This window comes from Pseudophryne corroboree, chromosome 5 (genome assembly GCF_028390025.1).
Source record: "Pseudophryne corroboree isolate aPseCor3 chromosome 5, aPseCor3.hap2, whole genome shotgun sequence".
Classification (NCBI taxonomy): domain Eukaryota; kingdom Metazoa; phylum Chordata; class Amphibia; order Anura; family Myobatrachidae; genus Pseudophryne; species Pseudophryne corroboree.
Genome location: NC_086448.1, coordinates 9,506,480 through 9,530,922, shown reverse-complemented (window position 1 = coordinate 9,530,922; position 24,443 = coordinate 9,506,480). Strand labels below are relative to the sequence as shown.

The window sequence follows — 24,443 nt, the reverse complement described above, 5'->3', positions numbered from 1 at the left end:
GCCCGTTTGATTTGGATGGATGATGCTGGGAAGGAGTAGTTTTAATCGATCAGCCAGAATCTTGGTCAGCAATTTATAATCAAGGTTTAGTAGGGAGATGGGACGATAGGATCCCGGGAGGGTGAGGTCTCTGCCCGGCTTGGGTAAAACTTTCAGGATGGCTGAGTTGAAGTGTGGAGGGAGAGTTTGAGATGTAAGCATAGAATTAAGCGCATGCAATAATGGGGACTCAAGTTTTGGCAAGAGCAGTTTGTAAAAATCAGCAGAGAAACCATCGGGACCTGGGGCTTTGTCACGTTTGAAATGACCAATAGTCTGGCGGATCTCCTCCAAGGTAATCGGGGATGTTAGTGACTGGCTAAGCTCCGGAGGCAATTCAGGTACCGGCAGGGAGTCCCAATTATTGGGAGAAGCAGAATCTGTAATCAAGTCTGGGGGGATGGGCGGGGAACCGTGGGGGAGTAGAGATCAGTATAAAAGGAGCGCATGACTGCAGAGATCTCAGCATTAGTGGTAGTCAATTTGCCCGATTCTGTCATCAGAGGTCGTGTAGTCAGGGGAGGATGAGAGCCACGCAAGAGGTTAGAAAGTAATTTACCCGTCTTGTTTCCAAATTTGTGGAACCGATAGCTAACATTGAACATGTATTTATCTCCGAGTGTCAACAGGAATTCGCCAAAGTGTGTTTTTGCCAAGAGATAATTATGTTTAGTGGTATCGTTTGGCGTGGACTTGAACTGCTGAAAGGCTGAGGTCAGGGCCGTCTGGAACTTCAAATAGTGTTCAGTGTGCTTTCTGCGTAAACCAGCCACATAAGACATTATCTCCCCCCGCAGTACAGATTTGGCTGTCAACCAAAAGAGCATGGGATCATAGTCTGCATGTGGTGCATTATCAGAGGCATAAGTTTCCCAGGCAGCTTCAAGTCTATTCCGAAATTTCAACGATTTGGATAGATAGGAGGGGAACTTCCAAAGTCTGGGGGAGTCCTGCTATTCCGAGATTTGGATAGAGGCCGTCACGAGGGCATGGTCAGAGAGGGATATTGGGGTTATGAAAGCATCCACTATGTTAGGAAAGAGGGTGTGAGACGTGAATATGTAATCAATTCGGGATAGGGTGTGATGAGCTGAGGATAGGCAGGTATACTCCCTATCAGTGGGATGGAGAGCCCTCCAAACATCCACCAATGAGAGTCTATCTGCGAGTGAAGGCATGCCTAGTTTTGGGTGGGTCAGGCCTTTAGGAGGAGTGGAAGATCTATCTAACAGTAGAGACGTCACCAGATTAAAGTCCCTGCACAGTATGATAGAGGAGGAAAGGTGTGGGGTCAGTAAGGCAATGAGTGATTGGAGAAATGTCTTGGTATAGGTAGATGGTGCATATACATTACAAAGTGTCAGGGGCTGTACGTAAATCCTAAGGGTCAGCAGCACTGTCCTACCGGATGCATCAGAGCGAGTTGTTAAATCTTCATAGGGAATATGTTTTTTGATTAGGATGATTACACCTCTAGCTTTTGAGTTATAAGAACTAAAACCTAGGACAGACCAACCTAAGGTGTTTAATTTTGCTACTTCCTCTGGAACTAGATGGGATTATTGTAGGAAAGCTAAGTCAACGTTTTGTTTGTTCAGATAAATGAGTATCTTCTTTCGTTTCGCTGGTGAATTGAACCCGCCTACATTCCACGAGCCAAGCGTCAAAGTAGGCATGGCACGAGGAAGGGGGTCGAAGTATTGCCACAGCTTTCATCATCTAAATAATGCAGGAAAACATAGGCTAGTGTTGTGGAGGGGGGGGGGGGGGGGGAGGGGTTGCGAGGATAGAGGGGGAGGGAAGGAGGGGGGAAGACAAACAAAACATACAACATGATAGTTCTAAATGACGAGTCCAAAGAGTCAGTGGTATGGGCAATAAGAGTTCTATACGCCAGTAGGACTCAGGACTTCCCATAAAACAAATGAACAGAAAGAGAGATAAAAACCATATTAACATAACAGCCGGTAGTGGAGCATGAGGGAGGAGCTCCGCCCACCCAGCCACCTCCGCTAGGAGTGGGGAAATAGTGGCTTTGCCTTGCATTTATATAAAACATGCATGATAAGTAGGGGGTGAAGTTGGCCCTAAGTTATACTAGAGCAAAAAAGGATATACAGTTAATAATTAAACTGACGCTCCGCAGTAATAAGAGAACCAGGGTTCTTAATACTCTAGGTCGTATCTGCAGTATAATATGCCGGGGATATCAGCAGCTGAGACTAGGAAGCCACACCTTGTAAGAAAACATATCAACATTGAAAAAGAACAATAAAATATGAAATATGAAGATACAGCGTGGACCTGTGGCTGAGGCATAACGCATCATAACAAAGCATAACAATGGCATGTGAGACAACTTAATAATGGAAAACAGTGTCGCACAATTGTGATAGAGAAAAAAAACCTTCAGGTCGATGCGGTAGATGGTGAATCGCTGATGTCAGTATCTGGGGGTAAGAAAGTTCGCGTATGAAGGCATGAGTGTCTGCTGGGGAAAGGAATTCCTTATAGGAGGAGCCATCATAGATGCGTAAACGGGCTGGATAGAGCAAGCCAAAGTTGCGGCCCTCTGCTACGAGTTGGGAGCAAATGGGTGAGAATGCTTTCCGGGCCCTCGTCAACTCCACAGAGTAGACCTGGAAAATAAAAAGCCTATGACCCTCCCATTGCAGGTCCTTGATACGTCGTGATGCAGACCAGAAAGCAGTCTTATGTAGAAAGTTCAGGCATCGGAACAGCGTGACCCTCGGGCGAGGCTTATTCGGGGTGGGGGCCAGGCCCACACGATGCACCCTCTCAATCACCAGATCCCGACAGTCGTGTTCAATTCCTAGAAGGGTGGGAAGCGTGGTACAGACAAAGTGGGCAAGTGCTGGGCCTTTTACAGATAGATAGGTAGGCCCACAAGCCTGATATTATTTCTCCTCGATCTGTTTTCGATATCATCGAGCTTGTTCCATGGTGGTCATTCCGAGTTGTTCGCTCGCAAGCTGCTTTTAGCAGCTTTGCACACGCTAAGCCGCCGCCTACTGGGAGTGAATCTTAGCTTATCAAAATTGCGAACGAAAGATTAGCAAAATTGCGAAAAGACACTTCTTAGCAGTTTCTGAGTAGCTTCAAACTTACTCGGCATCTGCGATCAGTTCAGTGCTTGTCGTTCCTGGTTTGACGTCATAAACACACCCAGCGTTCGCCCAGACACTCCTCCGTTTCTCCAGCCACTCCCGCGTTTTTCCCAGAAACGGTAGCGTTTTTTCACACACTCCCATAAAACGGCCTGTTTCCGCCCAGAAACACCCACTTCCTGTCAATCACACTACGATCACCAGAACGAAGAAAAAACCTCGTAATGCCGTGAGCAAAATACCTAACTGCATAGCAAATTTACTTGGCGCAGTCGCAGTGCGAACATTGCGCATGCGCAGTTAGCGGAAAATCGCTGCGATGCGAAGAAAAATACAGAGCGAACAACTCGGAATGACCCCCTATAGGTGGTAGTTGTCAGAAGTCAGAGATTTCACAGCATGCTGTAATTCATCCACAGTATGCATGGCAGCTCCCAATTGATTTTCAGTGCGGGATACACGATTCTGCAGCTGCTGCAGTTGCTGCGTAATATCAGCCACAGCCTGAGTGAGGAGGGAGGTCATGGTGGACCGGATGGCGTCCACCACGTCGGCATATGGTACCGGAGTGTCAGCAGCGCGGTCCGACGGAGGCACTATCACTGCGGCCACCTTCTTTGGTGCTGGGGAGACTGGGTCAGGGCCAACCTTGGGAGTCATTGTCCCCGCCGCGCTGTGTTTTTCTTGGCGCTGCGGCTGCTCGCCGGCCGCGGCTACGGGCGTCACAAAACGGTCCATCAGGGCTGCGGGTGCGAGGGGGGTGCTGAGCAGGGCAAGTGGAGGCCGTCAGAGGCCTTTAGAAGGTGTTTGCTGGTGGGTTGTGGCGGAGCTCCGGGAACTGCTGCCTCACGCCATCAACCCGGAACCGGAAGTCGGTCACATGTATTTTAAAAGGAAAAATGCATTTACTATATATGACTAAATAAGGATCCCCTATCTTCTGTGACAAGGAAATGGGATGCTAATTGCCCTCTCCCAGCAGATATGGTGACTGACAAAACCTTTTGGTGTTGGACAGTGTACAGCAGATAATGTGCTAGGAGTGTGAGTTCCTTAGACAACGGTGTTAATCATAGGGGGAGGTCCTTATTCCATATGTACAGTGGTATGGGGATTGGTATGGGTTTGGAACCTGTATTTATTTATGTAGCTGGTTTGATTGATAATCGAATCCTGAATGGTATATGCAGGAAGGTTGAGGAACATTTGTTTGAGATATCAAATACAAACCGTATTTTGAAGCTATGTCATAAATGTATCAAAGGCAAAGTGTAAACTAGCAGGTGGTAAGGGATGGAGTTTAAATTACACCAAAACTTTGTGTGTGACAGGAAGTAGGAAATTGCTTCATGCACTTATATTCCTTTAAAATGTAATTTATTTATATTTTGTAAGATATCCTAATTGGATGGAAAGGACTCAGGGGGAACTACCCCCTGAGATGCAGTGTGGTTTTACTGTATAAAAAGAGGAGGCCTGCGAGCCTCCAGGTGTATTATACCATTTTCACTGTGCTTTAAACATCTTGCTGTATTGCTGAGTCTTTTTAAGACTGTTTGGGTGAATAAACATCTTCTGCCTCAAGACAACTGCTTCATCTTGTGACCTGCAGGGCTAGGTGAAACCTAGCTCCATTTTCCGGCTGTCTAGGGTACACCCAGCGTCTCCAAGCTCCGCCTTCCGCCTGCTACTGTGCTGTGCTTAGACAAGCGACGATTGGGGATTCATCAGCAATACACAGGGGTGGTAAGACAGTGTGTCGACGCATACAGAGCAGAACCGTGGTTCCAGGCACCATGGCAGGGAGGAGTCTGGTGGTGGCAGCATAGTACCCACCCACTACGCAGTGGGTGGAGTCAGTAACAAGAGGTTACTGATGGTAAGCAGGAATCTACTTATTGGCCAAGTCTGTGTGAACTAAACTCCATTCTATGACTGGGGGCAGGACACAAAGCAGTGAGGGCTCTCATATGGAACCATCCAGTCACACTCCTCTCACCTCGCTCCTCACATCCCAGTCTATACTGCTCCACCTTCTATCTGCCTGCTCATCACACCCCACTCTGTAACACCTGCATCCTATCTGCCTTCTCCTCACACCCCACTCTTTACCACCTGCTTCCTATCTGCCCGCATCTCACACCCCACTCTTTACCACCCTGCTGTCATGAATTGTGGTCTTATTCCTACATACTGTACCAATGCTGTCATGTCATTGCTGTCCACAAGTCTCTGGGTCAGCCACAGCAATCACCTTGCTTCCTGACATGTTTGTAAACAAACCACCTGGTTGCATGGTCACAGCCATTTTTGTAATATCCCTTTAATCCGGGGCACCTATGATTTACACAGGTTCTGTGGCTGGCTAAATTCAATATTGCATTGCACCTGGTTTTAAACAATCACATAACCTGTGTAAATCATAGGTGTCCCATATTAAAGAGATATTATGGCAAACCTAGTTTTGGATTCTGCATGTCATTTGTTAAACCAATCCCTGCACTACAGCAGCGGTCACATGACTTCAGCAACTTATGAGTAGTCACTGTTGCCTATTTAAACCTGCTCTGGCCTGCTGCACATTGGCAGAGCAACACCTTCCGTCTATGATAGTTCCTGCCCTTTTACATGACATGTTCCAGATAACCACTGACAATATCCTACAAGCCATGTCCTATTGTTTGTTCACTGACCAGTGCTGCTGTTTTCCATTCAGCTTCCAACGCTCTGCTGCAACAGCTCACCATTGCCAGTTTCTGTGCATGCTATTTATCATCTGTGCTCTGTCTATATCAGAACTTTGTTCAGTCATCTAGGTTCTTGCTGCCTGGAGATGCAACCTCAATTCATCATCTACAGCTGTTTATTATCTATTGTGTGTTATGAGCCACGGCAGTGGCTCATTTGTGTTTTGCATTTTAGTTATGTATTTTATGTTATACCTCTGTTTCTGTTCCCCTTAGCTTTTATGGGGTGTCCGGAGTCCATCCTTAAGGAGGGGGTACTGTTATGGACCACAAGCAGTGGTTCATTCCTGTTTGCTTTCTGTTTATGAATTTTATGTTATAATGCTGTTTGCATGCCAGGATTTCTCTTGTACTGGTTTAGAAGACTCTTGTTGGTCGCCGGTGATGAGGCTGTGTAACTGCAGCCTGTTTCTATGTGTTTAGACTCACCTGTCAGATATTTGGTCATTATGTGGTGAGTCTCTGTACTGCAGTCTGGCTCTTGTCTGTGTACCTCACCTGCCTGTATTTTGGCCATTACCTTGTGCCTGGTTCCAGCCACCCTGATTGGGGTGTGTTTCCCTTATTACCCAGCTAGCCCTGCAGTCCATTGCTGGTGATAGAAGTTTGTCATGATACCTATGTGTTCCTGTGAGAACCTGTCAGTTTCCTGTGGAGTTTGTATCCTGTGTCTGGAGTATTCCTGTTTGCAGCCAGTCCGTGCCTGTTTCCTGTGTCATAGTTTCTGGAGTGTAGTCCTGGGAATCTGTTCCAGCCTTCCGGTCCAGTTATCCTGTACCTTCAGCCTTGGGGTCCTGTTCCTTCTGCAAACACCCTTCATGGTGTCATGAGTAGCTGTTTGGTTGAAGCCTTATTTTCTTTATTTGGGTTTGCTTTGGTGTTTTCTGCAGAGGTTTCCGCCATTGCTGTCCTAGCCGAAATACGACGGTGTCGTGTTTGGCATCTGGACAGAGTCACTTTTGTTACAATTTGTCTTGCCGGCCGCGCCGCACATACGTTCGTTGTAGTGTTCAGTAGTTTCCCCTGTCTTTGTAGTTCTGTTTTTAGTTAGAGGTTCCCCTTGTTCTCTTTCAGTCTCGGTTTACGCCTTGTCTCCAATTAAGACTGGGTGGCATCGGAGTTGAGCAGACCTAATCCGCCCTTACAAACGCAGCTGCCATGGGCTCAAGAACACATAGTCTCGCAGGCGTAGACCGACCACGTGGGGGAGACAACGGAGTCAGGGTTTCCATTGGGGTCGCTGCTAAACTCAGTTCTAGCTGCAGCATCATGTTCTTGTACTCGGAGCTTGTCCACCCTGTCTCTTGAGTACCGAATACAGTGTACGTAACATTGTGCTTATCTGCTGCATGGCATCAACTATGGCTATCATCATCATCAGCATATTCTAAAGCTAGTGCTTACAGAGACTTCCATTGTGTCCCTCTGGTTACTCCACAAGCTGGTGTTATGTTTGGCTCTCCTATTCTGTGTTCCCTACTAATGGCTTTCCTGTGGCTCAGGGATCCGATTCCAGGGCAGGCTAATGTTCATGTTTCAGATCTTTCTGGCTGAGTAGCTGGTGGTTCTGGGTTGCATCTTTCTGATTCCACTCTGAGTCTCAGATCCCGAATCCATTTCCAATTCTGGACCAGAGCAGTCCCAGGCTGTTGTCTGTAACAGTCATCAGACATGGAAACATTAGACTCTGGTTCCTGCTTGAGCTCTGTGTTCTTACTCCAGCTTCAGTAATATACAGCTCTGAGTTCTCTAAGCAGGTTGTCTGAATTCCTTCACCGGTTCTAGGTATTCTCAGCTGGAATTGCAATCTTGTCTCCTAGTGTCAAATACAGTCTGGGCTGTCTTTCAGAGTTGACAGGACTGCATAAGACACGTCTAAGCACCTCTACCTTTAGTTTATTGACTCCATGAGCAGACCACAACTCCAATCTCCAAGTTTCAGGCACACATCTATTTCAGCTGTGGCGAAGGGTCCCAATTGGGTTCAATAATATCTTCAATCCATAACACCTGCTTCCTCCCTATGCCTGTTACTCTGTACCCCACTCTTAACTGCCCCGCCTCCTCTCTGCCTGCTCCTCCTCACTGTACTCTGCACCCCACTCTACACTGCCCCGCCTCCTCTCTGCCTGCTCCTCCTCACTGTACTCTGCACCCCACTCTACACTGCCCCGCCTCCTCTCTGCCTGCTGCTCCTCACTGTACTCTGCACCCCACTCTACACTGCCCCGCCTCCTCTCTGCCTGCTGCTCCTCACTGTACTCTGCACCCCACTCTACACTGCCCCGCCTCCTCTCTGCCTGCTGCTCCTCACTGTACTCTGCACCCCACTCTACACTGCCCCGCCTCCTCTCTGCCTGCTCCTCCTCACTGTACTCTGCACCCCACTCTACACTGCCCCGCCTCCTCTCTGCCTGCTCCTCCTCACTGTACTCTGCACCCCACTCTACACTGCCCCGCCTCCTCTCTGCCTGCTCCTCCTCACTGTACTCTGCACCCCTCTCTACACTGCCCCGCCTCCTATCTGCCTGCTCCTCCTCACTGTACTCTGCACCCCACTCTACACTGCCCCGCCTCCTCTCTGCCTGCTCCTCCTCACTGTACTCTGCACCCCACTCTACACTGCCCCACCTCCTCTCTGCCTGCTCCTCCTCACTGTACTCTGTACCCCACTCTACACTGCCCCGCCTCCTCTCTGCCTGCTCCTCTTCACTGTACTCTGCACCCCACTCTACACTACCCCGCCTCCTCTCTGCCTGCTCCTCCTCACTGTACTCTGTACCCCACTCTACACTGCCCCGCCTCCTCTCTGCCTGCTCCTCCTCACTGTACTCTGCACCCCACTCTATACTGCCCCGCCTCCTATCTGCCTGCTTCACCTCACTGTACTCTGTACCCCACTCTACACTGCCCCACCTCCTCTCTGCCTGCTCCTCCTCACTGTACTCTGTACCCCACTCTACACTGCCCCGCCTCCTCTCTGCCTGCTCCTCTTCACTGTACTCTGCACCCCACTCTACACTACCACGCCTCCTCTCTGCCTGCTCCTCCTCACTGTACTCTGTACCCCACTCTACACTGCCCCGCCTCCTCTCTGCCTGCTCCTCCTCACTGTACTCTGCACCCCACTCTATACTGCCCCGCCTCCTATCTGCCTGCTTCACCTCACTGTACTCTGTACCCCACTCTACACTGCCCCACCTCCTCTCTGCCTGCTCCTCCTCACTGTACTCTGCACCCCACTCTACACTGCCCCGCCTCCTCTCTGCCAGCTCCTCCTCACTGTACTCTGCACCCCACTCTACACTGCCCCGCCTCCTCTCTGCCTGCTCCTCCTCACTGTACTCTGCACCCCACTCTACACTGCCCCGCCTCCTCTCTGCCTCCTCCTCCTCCTCACTGTACTCTGTACCCCACTCTACACTGCCCCGCCTCCTCTCTGCCTGCTTCTCCTCACTGTACTCTGTACCCCACTCTACACTGCCCCGCCTCCTCTCTGCCTGCTCCTCCTCACTGTACTCTGTACCCCACTCTACACTGCCCCGCCTCCTCTCTGCCTGCTCCTCCTCACTGTACTCTGCACCCCACTCTACACTGCCCCGCCTCCTCTCTGCCTGCTCCACCTCACTGTACTCTGTACCCCACTCTACACTGCCCCGCCTCCTCTCTGCCTGCTCCTCCTCACTGTACTCTGCACCCCACTCTACACTGCCCCGCCTCCTCTCTGCCTGCTCCTCCTCACTGTACTCTGCACCCCACTCTACACTGCCCCGCCTCCTCTCTGCCTGCTCCTCCTCACTGTACTCTGCACCCCACTCTACACTGCCCCGCCTCCTCTCTGCCTGCTCCTCCTCACTGTACTCTGTACCCCACTCTACACTGCCCCGCCTCCTCTCTGCCTGCTCCTCCTCACTGTACTCTGTACCCCACTCTACACTGCCCCGCCTCCTCTCTGCCTGCTCCTCCTCACTGTACTCTGCACCCCACTCTACACTGCCCCGCCTCCTCTCTGCCTGCTCCTCCTCACTGTACTCTGTACCCCACTCTACACTGCCCCGCCTCCTCTCTGCCTGCTCCTCCTCACTGTACTCTGTACCCCACTCTACACTGCCCCGCATCCTCTCTTCCTGCTCCTCCTCACTGTATTCTGTACCACTCTGACTTCTCTGAACTTGTGCCTCCAAACCACACTCTTTTCTGCCTGTAATTCTCTCTGCCCTTTCCTCCCCACCGCAGTCTGTAACACCCTGTCTCCTCTCAGCTTGCTCCTCCACACCCCACTCTAAACTGCCCCGTATCCTCTCAGCTTGATCCTCTGCACACCACTCTGTTCTGCCCCACCTTCTCTCTTCTCGCTCCTCCTCTCCCCACTCTGTACTGCCCTGTCTCCTCTCTCATGCTCCACACCCCACTCTGTTGAACCCCACCCCACTCTCCCCGCTCCTCCACACTCCAATCTATACTGACCCACTTAATCTCTGCCCACTGCTCCACACCCCAATCTGTACTGTCTCACCTCTTCTCTGCATGTGCCCCCACACCCCAATCTGTACTGTCCAACCTCCTCTCTGCATGCTACTCTACACCCCAATCTGTTCTGCCCTGCCTCATCTTTGCTGGCTCCTCTATACTCCACTCTGTACTGCCCGCCTCCTCATTGCCCTCTCCTCCTCACCCCACTCTGTACCACCCTGCCTCCTATCTGCCCACTCCTCCACAACCCACGCTGGACTTTCCCATCTCCTCTCAGCTTGTTCCTCCACACTGAACTCTGTATTGCCACGGCTTCTCTCTGCCCTCTCCTCTTTACCCCACTCTGTACCTCTCTGCCCACTCCTCACCCCACTCTGTACCACCCTTCCTTCCTTCACTCAGCTCACTCCTCCACACCAACTCTGTACTGCCCTGCTTCCTCTCAGCTTGCTCCTCCACACCCAAATCTGTACCACCCCGCCTCTTCTCTGCCCCGCTCCTCCACACCCCAATCTGTACCACCCCACCTCCTCTCAGCATGCTCCTCTGCACCCCACTCTGTACTGCCCGCCTCCTCTCTGCCCCGCTTCTCTGCACCCCACTCCGTTCTGCCCGCCTCCACTCTGCCCCACTCCATCACAGCCCACTCTGTACTGCCCGCCTCCTCTCTGCCCCGCTTCTCTGCACCCCATTCCGTTCTGCCTGCCTCCACTCTGACCCGCTCCATCACAGCCCACTCTGTACTGCCCGCCTCCTCTCTGCCCCGCTCCATCACAGTCCACTCTGTACTGCCCACCTCCTCTCTGCCTGCTCCATCACAGCCCACTCTGTACTGCCCGCCTTCTCTCTGCCCCGCTTCTCTGCACCCCACTCCGTTCTGCCCGCCTCCTCTCTGCCCTGCTCCATCACAGCCCACTCTGTACTGCCCACCTCCTCTCTGCCTGCTCCATCACAGCCCACTCTGTACTGCCCGCCTCCTCTCTGCCCCGCTTCTCTGCACCCCACTCCGTTCTGCCCGCCTCCACTCTGCCCCGCTCCATCACAGCCCACTCTGTACTGCCCGCCTCCTCTCTGCCCCGCTCCATCACAGCCCACTCTGTACTGCCCACCTCCTCTCTGCCCCGCTCCTCAGCACCCCACCCTGTACTGCCCACCTCCTCTCTGCCCTGCTCCATCACAGCCCACTCTGTACTGCCCACCTCCTCTCTGCCTGCTCCATCACAGCCCACTCTGTACTGCCCGCCTCCTCTCTGCCTGCTCCATCACAGCCCACTCTGTACTGCCCGCCTCCTCTCTGCCCGCTCCATCACAGCCCACTCTGTACTGCCCACCTCCTCTCTGCCCCGCTCCATCACAGCCCACTCTGTACTGCCCACCTCCTCTCTGCCCCGCTCCATCACAGCCCACTCTGTACTGCCCACCTCCTCTCTGCCTACTCCATCACAGCCCACTCTGTACTGCCCACCTCCTTTCTGCCCCGCTCCTCTGCACCCCACTCTGTACTGCCCACCTCCTCTCTGCCCCGCTCCTCTGCACCCCACTCTGTACTGCCCGAATCCTCTCTGCCCAGCTCCATCAAGCCCACTCTGTAATGCCCACCTCTTCTCTGCCCACTCTGTACCACCCTGCTTCCTCTCTAATATAATAGTGATTTTAAGGGGTTGATGTATCAAGCAGTGAAAAGGATGGAGAAGTGTTACAGTGGAGATTGTGCCCATAGCAACCAGCTTGTATCTGTCATTTTATAGAATGTACTGTCAGCTTCTCCGCTGGTCTAAGTCTCCACGCTTTTCACTGCTTGATACATCAACCTCTAAGGTGCATATGTACTAAGCTTGGGACATAGATATAGTGGAGAGAGATAAAGTGCCAGCCAATAAAGATTTCTTATTGCCACAAATAGCTGCCATAAGGAATCATTTTTCGCCCAGATGTACCATTGGTGAGTCGCTGGGTTGTCCACACATGTGCAAGCCAGAGCCACTGGGGGCACCACCTTCTTTTTCACCTCCGGGGCCCCTAGTTTGAACTTACACCCCTGGATATAAACTGTCTTCTCCTTTAGCGCTCCCCGCTAGCTGACACCTTAACGAAGTAATCCTGGCCTGCTATCATTAGGGGCTAAAGGATTCCTCCTGTGAGGAAGAGTGGAAGAAGCTGCTGCCGGGTGATTGTTTTGCTGCTGCTTCAGGCATCTTCCATTGCTGCTTATTAGCTTAATGCCAAATATATGACATCTACACCATTGCCTTAGTATGGATTTGTGATCGGTGGTCCCAGGTGCAAATATATAATTTGGGGACCCCCTCCTCCACCCCAACCCAAGTTCACAATATGCAACACGGCAGTGTGTGACAGGTAGGGGCGGAGGGTAACAGGGGAAGGCAGGGGGTAGGTGGAGGGTGACAGGGGAAAGCAGGGTGAGGTAGAGGGTGAGAATAGAAGGCAGGGTTAGGCAGAGGGTGGCAGGGGTAGGTAAAGGGTGACAGGGGAAGGCAGGGGGAGGCAGAGGGTGACAACAGAAGGCAGAGGGTAGGCAGAGGTAGCAGGGGAAGGCAGGGGGTGACCATAGAAGGAAGGGTTAGGTAGAGGGTAACAGGGGGTGGGAGAGGGTGACAGGGCGAGGCAGATGGTGACAGGGGAAGGCAGTGGGTGATAACAGAATGTAGGGGGTAGGCAGTGGGTGACAGGGGGAGGCAGAGGGTGACAGGGGAAGGCAGGGTGAGGTAGAGGGTGACAATAGAAGGCAGGGTTAGGCAGAGGGTGACAGGGGTAGGTAGAGGGTGACAGGGGAAGGCAGGGGGAGGCAGAGGGTGACAACAGAAGGCAGAGGGTAGGCAGAGGTAGCAGGGGAAGGCAGGGGGTGACCATAGAAGGAAGGGTTAGGTAGAGGGTAACAGGGGGTGGGAGAGGGTGACAGGGCGAGGCAGATAGTGACAGGGGAAGGCAGTGGGTGATAACAGAATGTAGGGGGTAGGCAGTGGGTGACAGGGGGAGGCAGAGGGTGACAGGGGAAGGCAGGGTTAGACAGAGTGTGGCAGGGGGAGGCAGAGGGTGACAGGGGCAGGCAGAGGGTGACAGGGGAAGGCAGGGTGAGGTAGAAGGTGACAATAGAAGGCAGGGTTAGACAGAGTGTGGCAGGGGGAGGCAGAGGGTGACAGGGGCAGGCAGAGGGTGACAGGGGGAGGCAGGGTGCATGCACCTTCATGAAGGCAGGAACACTGCGGCCTCCGCTCTGTCTCTGACAGAGCCACCCACATCCTTTGTGCTTTCCTCAGAGTGGCACTCAGACAGGCAGACTCTGACAGTGCCAGTTACACCGGGTTTAATCTTCACTCCAATGTCACCTCCCCCCCGCCGCCGAGTCACCCGTCGGCCGTAGCGGCAGTCAAAAAGCTTGGCGGCGGGTTGCAGAATGTGTAGAACCCTTAAACGATTTTATGAAAGATACGAAAAACGAAAGATATCAGCTAAATCTTCTAAGAAATCCTTATTTAAATAATGGGCTGGTATGAAACCTTACATTTAAATAAAGCGCAGGCATTACAGGGAAGGTGGGCATGACTGCTGGGGGGAATAAATAATGTAAGCCATTTTAAAATCCTTGGTGGGCAGTGGGTGCATGCATGTTTAGAACAAGAGATGTGCGGCTGGCACTTTTTGTGTTTTGGTTTTGGATCTGGATGATTTAAAAAAAAACATAAAAACAGCTAAAATCACAGAATTTGGGGGTGATTTTGCTCCTACGGTATTATTAACCTCAATAACATTAATTTCCACTCATTTCCAGTCTATTCTGAACACCTCACACCTCACAATATTATTTTTAGTCCTAAAATTTGCACTGAGGTCGCTGGATGACTAAGCTAAGCGACCCAAGTGGGCAGCACAAACACCTGGCCCATCTAGGAGTGGCACTGCAGTGTCAGACAGGGTGGCACTTAAACTAGTCCCCAAACAGCAGATGATGCAAAGAAGAAAAAGAGGTGCAAAATGGAATTGTCCTTGGGCACTCCCACCCACCCTTATGTTGTATAAACAGGACATGCACACTTTAACGAACCCATCATTTCAGCGACAGGGTCTGCCACACGACTGTGACTGAAATGACTGGTTTGTTTGGCCTCCACCAAAAAATAAGTAATCAATCTCTCCTTGCACAAACTGGCTCTACAGAGGCAAGATGTCCACCTCCTCCTCATCGTCCGATTCCTCACCCCTTTCACTGTGTACATCCCCCTCCACACAGAGTATTAATTCGTCCCCACTGGAATCCACCATCACAGGTTCCTGTGTACTTTCTGGAGGCCATTGCTCGTAAAGGTCTTCACGGAGGAATTTATAATTCATTTTGATGAACATCATCTTCTCCACATTTAGTGGAAGTAACCTCCTACGCTGATCGGTGACAAGGTTACTGGCTGCACTAAACACTCTGTCGGAGTACACACTGGAGGGGGGGGGGGGGGGGGGGCAACTTAGGTAAAATAAAGCCAGTTTGTGCAAGGGCATCCGAATTGCCTCTTTTTCCCGCCAGTATACGTACGGACTGTCTGACATGCCTACTTGGATGCGGTCACTCATATAATCCACCATTCTTTCAATGGTGACAGAATCATATGCAGTGACAGTAGACATGTCAGTAATCGTTGGCAGGTCCTTCAGTCCGGACCAGATGTCAGCACTCGCTCCAGACTGCCCTGCATCACCGCCAGTGGGTGGGCTAGGAAATCTTATCCTTTTCCTTGCAGCCCCAGTTGCGGGAGAAATTGAAGGAGGAGCTGTTGACGGGTCATGTTCCGCTTGAGTTGACAATTTACTAACCAGCAGGTCTTTTCACCTCTGCACACTTGTGTCTGCTGGAAAGAGAGATACAATGTAGACTTTAAACCTACAATCGAGCACGGTGGCCAAAATGTAGTGCTCTGATTACAACAGATTGACCACCCTTGAATCCTGGCAAAGCGAATGAAGGGCTCCATCCACAAGTCCAACATACTTTGCGGAATCGCTCCGTCTTAGCTCCTACTTCAATTTCTCCAGCTGCTTCTGCAAAAGCCTGATGAGGGGAATGACCTGACTCAAGCTGGCAGTGTCTGAACTGACTTCACGTGTGGCAAGTTTGACGGGTTGTAGAACCTTGCACAAGACGGAAATCATTCTCCACGGTGCTTGAGTCAGGTGCATTACCCCTCCTTTGCCTATATCGTAGGTGGATGTATTGGCTTGAATGGCCGTTTGCTGCTCCTCCATCCTTGTTACCACCTCTTGCTTCAGTTGATTGCGGGGCAGGTTCAAGAGTATTTGCTGGTGCTCCAGTCTTCGGCGTGCAGTGGCAGAATGCCGAAAGTGGCCTGCAATTTTTCGGGCCACTGACAGCATCTCCTGCACACCCCTGTCATTTTTCAAAAAAATTCTGCACCACCAAATTAATTGTATGTGCAAAACATCGGACTTGCTGGAATTTGCCCAGATGTAATGCATGCAAAATATTGGTGGCGTTGTCTGATATCACAAATCTCCAGGAGAGTCCAGTTGGGGTAAGCCATTCTGCGATGATGTTCCTAAGTTTCCGTAAGAGGTTGTCAGCTGTGTGCCTCTTATGGGAAGCGGTGATACATAGCATAGCCTGCCTAGGAGCGATTTGGCATTTGCGAGATGCTGCTACTGGTGCCGCCGCTGCTGTTGTTGCTGCGGGAGGCAATACATCTACCCAGTGGGCTGTTACAGTCATATAGTCCTTAGTCTGCCCTGCTCCACTTGTCCAAATGTCTGTGGTTAAGTGGACACTGGATACAACCGCATTTTGTAGGACACTGGTGAGTCTTTTTCTGATGTCTGTGTACATTCTCGGTATCGCCTGCCTAGAGAAGTGGAACCTAGATGGGATTTGATACCGGGGACATAGTACCTCAAACAATTCTCTAAGTCCCACTGAACTAATGGCAGATACCGGACGCACGTCTAACACCAACATAGTTGTCAAGACCTCAGTTATCTGCTTTGCAAAAGGATGACTGCTGTGATATTTCATCTTCCTCACAAAGGACTGTTGGACAGTCAATTACTTACTGGAAGTAGTACAAGTGGTCTTCCGACTTCCCCTCTGGGATGATGATCGATTCCCAGCAGTAACAACAGCAGCGGCAGCAACAGCAGGTGTACCACTCAAGGATCCTCTGGAGGAATCCTGGTTAGGAGAGGACTCCTCAGTCTTGACAGTGACATGGCCTGCAGGACTACTGACGTTCCTGACTGAGGAGGAAGTTGACGTTGAGGGAGTTGGTGGTGTGGCTTGCAGGAGCTTGGGTACAGGAGGAAGAATGGATTTAGGTGTCAGTGGACTGCTTACGCTCTTACCCAAAGTTTCACAACTTGACACTGACTTCTGATGAATGCGCTGCAGGTAACGTATAAGGGAGGATGTTCCTAGGTGGTTAACGTCCTTACCCCTACTTATTACAGATTGACAGAGGCAACAGATGGCTTGACACCTGTTGTCCGGATTTGTGGAGAAATAATTCCACACCGGAGAGGTGGCTTTTTTGGTAGTTTGCCCAGGCATCACAATGGGCTTCTTCATCCCATGGAAAACAGGTGTCTGCCCCAGTGCCTGACTTAAACAAACCACATCACCATCAGAATCCTCATCGTCAACTTCCTCCTCAGCGCCAGCAACACCCATATCCTCATCCTGGTGTACTTCAACAGTGACATCTTCAATTTGAATATCAGGAACTGGACTGTGGGTTCTCCTTCTAACACTTTCAGGAGGCGTGCAAATGGTGGAAGGAGCAACCTCTTCCCATCCAGTGTTGGGAAGGTCAGGCATCACAACTGCCGACACACTTGGACTCTCCTTGGGGATTTTTTATACCATCTCAGAACGCAGTTCTTTTCTGTGCTCTTTCCAGCTTAACTCTTTTAATTTTTCTAGCGAGAGGATGAAGTCTTCCATCGTCATGTGAAGCTGAACCAATAGCCATGAACATAGGCCAGGGCCTCACCTGTTTCTTGCCACTCCATGTCGTAAATGGCATATTGGCAAGTTTACGTTTCTCCTCAAAACATTTACATTTCTTTTTTTGGGACTTTTTTACTGAACTTTGGCTTTTTGGATTTTACATGCCCTCTACTATCACATTGGGCATCGGCCTTGGCAGACGACGTTGATGGCATTTCATAATCTATGTCATGGCTAGTAGCAGCAGCTTCAGCACTAGGAGGAAGTGGTTCTTTTTGATCTTTCCCTATTTTATCCTCAAAATGTTTGTTCTCCATTATTTTTGGGTAGTTATATGAGACAATATGCGGCATAGGAATGACTGGAATGACTGATGAACAGAACACTACCACTGGTCTGATGCAGCCCAACACAACAACACTATATGGGACTTGTGGTTGTTTTTGTTATAATTATTATACGGCAGCAGTGGACATATAGCAGCAGCGTATATCGTCACTGGAATGACTGATGGACAGGACACTACCACCGATCTGATGCAGAACAACACAACAACACTGTAAGGGACTTGTGGTTGTTGTTATTATTATTATTATAATTATTATACGGCAGCAGTGGACATATAACAGCAGCGTATATCATCACTGGAATGACTGATGAGACAGGACACTACCACTGGTCTGATGCAGCACAACACAACAACACTTTATACAGCTACACTGGCTATATGGCATCAGAGAACACCAACACTGTGACTGCCTGGACTGATGCAGCACAATACACTGACTACACTGGACTGGACTAATGCAGCACAATACACTGAGTGACTACACTGGACTGGACTGATGCAGCACAATAAACTGAGTGACTACACTGGACTGGACTGAGGCAGCACAATGCACTGAGTGACTACACTGGACTGGACTGATGCAGCACAATACACTGAGTGACTACACTGGACTGGTCTGCACAACACAGCACCACTTTACAGCTACACTGGATATATGGCAGCAGAGAACACCAACACTGTGACTACACTGGACTGATGCAGCACAATACACTGACTACACTGGACTGATGCAGCACAATACACTGAGTGACTACACTGGACTGGTCTGCACAACACAGCCCCACTTTATACAGCTACACTGGATATATGGCAGCAGAGAACACCAACACTGTGACTGCCTGGACTGATGCAGCTCAATACACTGACTACACTGGACTGATGCAGCACAATACACTGACTACACTGGACTGGTCTGCACAACACAGCACCACTTTATACAGCTACACTGGATATATGGCAGCAGAGGACACCAACACTGTGACTGCCTGGACTGATACAGCACAATACACTGACTACACTGGACTGGTCTGCACAACACAGCACCACTTTATACAGCTACACTGGATATATGGCAGCAGAGGACACCAACACTGTGACTGCCTGGACTGATGCAGCACACTACACTGACTACACTGGACTGGACTGATGCAGCACAATACACTGACTACACTGGACTGGTCTGCACAACACAGCACCACTTTATACAGCTACACTGGATATATGGCAGCAGAGGACACCAACACTGTGACTGCCTGGACTGATACAGCACAATACACTGACTACACTGGACTGGTCTGCACAACACAGCACCACTTTACAGCTACACTGGATATATGGCAGCAGAGAACACCAACACTGTGACTGCCTGGACTGATGCAGCACAATACACTGTGACTACACTGGACAGAAGCAGACAAATAATGGCAGTTGCTCGGTCATTCCCGGAGATAATTATATATCAGGTGCTGGAAAGGGGAGGGGTCACAGACAAACAACAGACAGAGAGGGGCGGGGATGCAAATCCCCACCCCTAAATTTCCCTTCAGCACACTAAAAATTACCTGTAATCATACCTGAACCTATCTGGTAATAGAAATTCAGAGAATTAGTCATACATGTTTGCAAACGCATGTTTAGATGCTGGCCACTTCACGACTTCTCTGATATCAGCAGTCCTAACACTACATAATAGCAGTGCCCACATAGGGCCATGTAATTTGTCACAGTAGGCCTCATGATAAAGGCTATTACTAAAACACATCCAGACAGAGAGCTAACTTACCCAGGAGCCACCCCCAGGATCTCCCTTTGCACTACAAGGAACTGATCCCATTCAATGCCTCTCGCACACAAGCAGACAAACAATGGTAGCTGCTCGGTCATTCCTGGAGCACAACACAGCACAAGACTCACCACCCCACTTTCCCACCCCCACACAGACACTGGACACGTAGGACATGTCCTCTCTATACACTCTCCGAGACTGGAGTGAAAATGGCCGCCACGCGCAGCTCCTTATATGGAATCCAAATCCCGCGAGAATCTGACAGCGGGATGATGACGTTTTGCCGCGTTCGGGTTTCCGAGTCAGGCGGGAAAACCCGAGCCTGGCTCGGATCCGGACTCGAATGGTTAAGTTCGGTAGGGTTCGGTTCTCTGAGAACCAAACCCGCTCATCTCTATTTGGAACATGTATGCACAACACTGGCGGGCAGTGGGGTGGCTGCATAAAATATATATATATACATACACACACACACACACACACACACACACACACACACACCACACATTGGTGGCCAGTGGACTACAATACTCACAAATACTTTTGTTTTGAAGGAGCACAGTTTTATTACTTCTTATTACTTCTTCAGTATGCTGAAAATGGCGATAGGGAAGTGTCAGGAGCGGCTAAATGACAATATCTTTCACGTCATTCATTGTTCATCATTCAGGGCATACACACTGAACAAGGGGGGTCATTCCGAGTTGATCGCTCGCTAGCAGTTTTTAGCAGCCGTGCAAACGTATTGCCGCCGCCCACCGGGGAGTGTATTTTTGCTTTGCAGAAGTGCGAACGCCTGTGCAGCAGAGCGCCTGCAAAGTCTTTTTGTGCAAAACAAGACCAGCCCTGTAGTTACTCTTTGTGTGCGTTGATTCTAACGATGGTGGGTTGGCTTTTGACGTCACACACCCGCCAAGCGTCCGCCCAACCACGCCTGCGTTTTTCTAAGCACTTCCTAAAAATGGTCGGTTGCCACCCAGAAACGCCCACTTCCAGTCAATCTTCCTGCGTTGTGCCGTACGACTAAAATCTTCGCTAGAACCTGTGCAAAACTGCAGAGGACTTTGTACCCGTACGTCCCGCGTGCACATTGCGGAGCATACGCATGCGCAGAAATGCCAATTTTTAGCCTGATCGCTGCGCTGCGAACCACGGCAGCTAGTGATCAACTCGGAATGACCCCCTTTATGCACAAACGACATGAAAGATATTGGGAAAATTTACCTGCATGTCCGGAAGACAACGATGATCGTTAATGACGCGTGGGAGCATTGCATCATTAATGATATTGAGCGCACACACTACAAGATATTTTGAAAGATATTGATCATAAGGCCCTTTCTGAGAGAGATATTTCAAAATATCTTCTAGTGTGTATGGGGTATAAGGTAAGTGGCAGGTCCCTCAGGCAGTGGGTCCGACTTTGCTGTGTGCACTGGGCCCCTCATCTGACATTGCTCAGAGTAGCCTGCCATCAAAAGGAGGCGGCATAGGGGATAACTCATTGCTAATATCAGTAGTGGGGCCCTTAGTCCTCAGGGGCCCTGGTGCAATGCAGAGGGTGCACCAATGTATTTCCACCTATGATTGGATCAGGGCTGTTTCTAGACAATTTGGCTCCCAGTGTGAGATTTAAAAATGCGCCCCCCATGACATAAAAAAATGCCCCCCCCCCCCACACACACACACACACCTAGATTAAAAAAAACTTGCACCCGGTAAGGGGGCGTGGCCTCATCTAAATGGGTGTGGCCTCATGTAAATGGGCATGGCCTCGTCTGAAAAGACTACCTCACAATCCAGTTTTTGACCCTGCTCCAACAGATCCCGACCACCACAGGAAAAAAAAATTCTACCATATTAAGCCCCACACAGTAATGCCCCCTGCACCATATTATGCCACACACCGCAATGCCCTTGATACATTAAATCCCCACACTACGGCAGGCAAGAGTCCCCATTTCACACATTACGGCAGGTGTCCCCATTTTACACATTGAGAGAGAGAGAGAGAATACTTACAGAGGCGATTACCGCTCTTCGGCCCGCCTCACCAGTCGCTCCTCGCGCTGGCCTTTCCCTCTTCCTAACTTGGATCCCCCTCTGTACTTCGCTCGGGGAGGAGTAGTTTCGCGGAGTGACGGGGTAGCGTCGTGACGTAACAACGCAACCGCGTCATTCTGTGAAACTCCGCCTCCCGAGCGGGTTACTCGGGGAGAAATAGGAGGGGGAAGCATGGAGCCACAGTTAGTGCCGCGGCGGGCGCCCAGTGCGGTTGCACTGCTCGCCTGCCCCAAGAAACGGCCCTGGATTGGATATTCCACTGTAGTTGGTAAATCATTATCAGGGCTGGTTCTAGACCAGCCTGTATGACAGTTAGTACGGCATTAGGAGTTAGTAAGCGTGACGAGGGTTTGCATCTGCCAAAAGGGGATGTGGTCTCATTAGGAAGGGGTGTGGCGTCATGGCCTCACTCTCATTTTTGTCACGCTGGGAATCTGGGAGATGCATGTTGCCCCTAGTGACAATGTAAGCTGCAGTGCCAGCTCCTACACTGTGGCAGGAGCCTAGAGCTGCACAGAATGTCACAGTGCAGGACCCAAATCTTATCACTGAGCAGGAGCAGGCATTTTGGTGTCACCCCTTGGCGGGTGACACCCGGGTGTGGGTCGCACTACCTTGTGATGCCACTATAGTAGAGCCGCTTATACACATTATGCAACACAGTAGAGCTCCATATACATGTTACACCACAGTAGAGCCCCTTTTACACATTTGCCATGGTAGAGCCCTTTATACACATTACACCACAGTAGAGCTGCTTATACACATTACACCACAGTAGAGCATTTTATACATGTTACACCACAGTAGAGCATTTTATACATGTTACACCACAGTAGAACCTTTTATACACATTACACCACAGTAGAGCAGCTTATACACATTGCACCACAGTAGAGCTGCTTATACACATTACACCACAGTAGAGACACTTATACACATTACACCACATTAGAGCTGTTTATACATGTTACACCACAGTAGAGCCTCTTATACACATTACACCACAGTAGAGCCGCTTAGACACATTACACCACAGTATAGCCTCGTATACACATTACACCACAGTAGAGCTGCTTATACACATTACACCACAGTAGAGCTGCTTATACACATTACACCACAGTAGAGTCGGTTATATATGTTACACCACATAAGAGCCTCTTATACACGTTACACCACAGTAGAGCCGCTTAGACACGATACACCACAGTATAGCCTCTTATACACATTACACCTCAGTAGAGCCTCTTATACGCGTTACACCACAGTAGAGCCGCTTATACATGTTACATCACAGTAAAGCTGCTTATACACATTACACCTCAGTAGAGCCTCTTATACGCGTTACACCACAGTAGAGCCGCTTATACATGTTACATCACAGTAAAGCTGCTTATACACATTAAACCTCAGTAGAGCCTCTTATACACGTTACACCACAGTAGAGCCTCTTATACACATTACACCACAGTAGAGCCACTTAGACACGATACACCACAGTATAGCCTCTTATACACATTACACCTCAGTAGAGCCTCTTATACGCGTTACACCACAGTAGAGCCGCTTATACATGTTACATCACAGTAAAGCTGCTTATACACATTAAACCTCAGTAGAGCCTCTTATACACGTTACACCACAGTAGAGCCTCTTATACACATTACACCACAGTAGAGCCGCTTAGACACGATACACCACAGTATAGCCTCTTATACACATTACACCTCAGTAGAGCCTCTTATATGCGTTACACCACAGTAGAGCCGCTTATACATGTTACATCACAGTAAAGCTGCTTATACACATTACACCTCAGTAGAGCCTCTTATACGCGTTACACCACAGTAGAGCCGCTTATAGATGTTACATCACAGTAAAGCTGTATATACATGTTACACCACAGTAGAGCTGTATATACACATTACACCACAGTAGAGCTGCTTATACATGTTACACCACAGTATAGCCGCTTATACAGATAACACCACAGTAGAGCTGTATATACACATTACACCATAGTAGAGCTGTATATACACGTTTGCACAGGTGCACACTGACACACACAGATTGCACAGGGCCCAGTGGAACACTGACACACACAGAATGCTGAGTGATGGAACTATGGGCCTAATTCAGATCTGATCGCAGCATCAAATTTGTTGACTAATGGGCAAAATCATGTGCAGTACAGGTGGGGCAGATGTAACATGTGCAGAGAGAGTTAGATTTGGGTGGGTTATATTGTTTCTGTGCAGGGTAAATATTGGCTGCTTTATTTTAAAACTGCAATTTAGATTTCAGTTTGAACACACCCCACCCAAATCTAACTCTCTCTGCACATGTTACATCTGCCCCACCTGCAGTGCAGCATGGTTTTGCCCAACTGCTAACAAATTTGCTGTTGTGATCAGGTCTGAATTATGCCCCATGTCTAACTGATCCTACTTCTTACAGTCATCCGGCTCCATCGCATACCAGCGCTCCCGACGTGACTAGGCGATCCGTCCAACTAGTCACACCGGGAGCGCACAGAAATGCTTTCATTCTACTGAATGGGGCTCATTACGGACGTGTGCACCCCAGGTGCGGCGAAAGGCGCGCCCGGGCAGGTGCGCCCAGGCACAGACGGAGCCACTATTAGCGTGGCTCTATCTGTATGTCCTCCCTTGTGTGATGGACGTGTTCCACTCTGTCCGTTTTCCTGCGGTATGGGTGGGTGCGCGGTCAAACACTTGAGGTGTGGTAGAGGCAGTGGGTCCATGGCTCCCATACATTTCTCTCATGGACGGAATGGATAGTTCTGGCCACGGCGGATCCTGGTATGTCGCTTCCGCCTGGCATGCAGATGTAGTAACTGCCTCAGGTGGCAGTGCAGCACCCAGTAGTA

At 50.1% G+C, this 24,443-nt stretch overlaps 1 protein-coding gene across 1 annotated transcript in view; it reads left to right on the top strand.

The window, feature by feature from the left end:
* Positions 1-24,443, top strand: part of LOC134927083 (cytochrome P450 2F2-like) — a 593,292-nt gene that overhangs the window by 467,090 nt on the left and 101,759 nt on the right. The window lies entirely within an intron of this gene.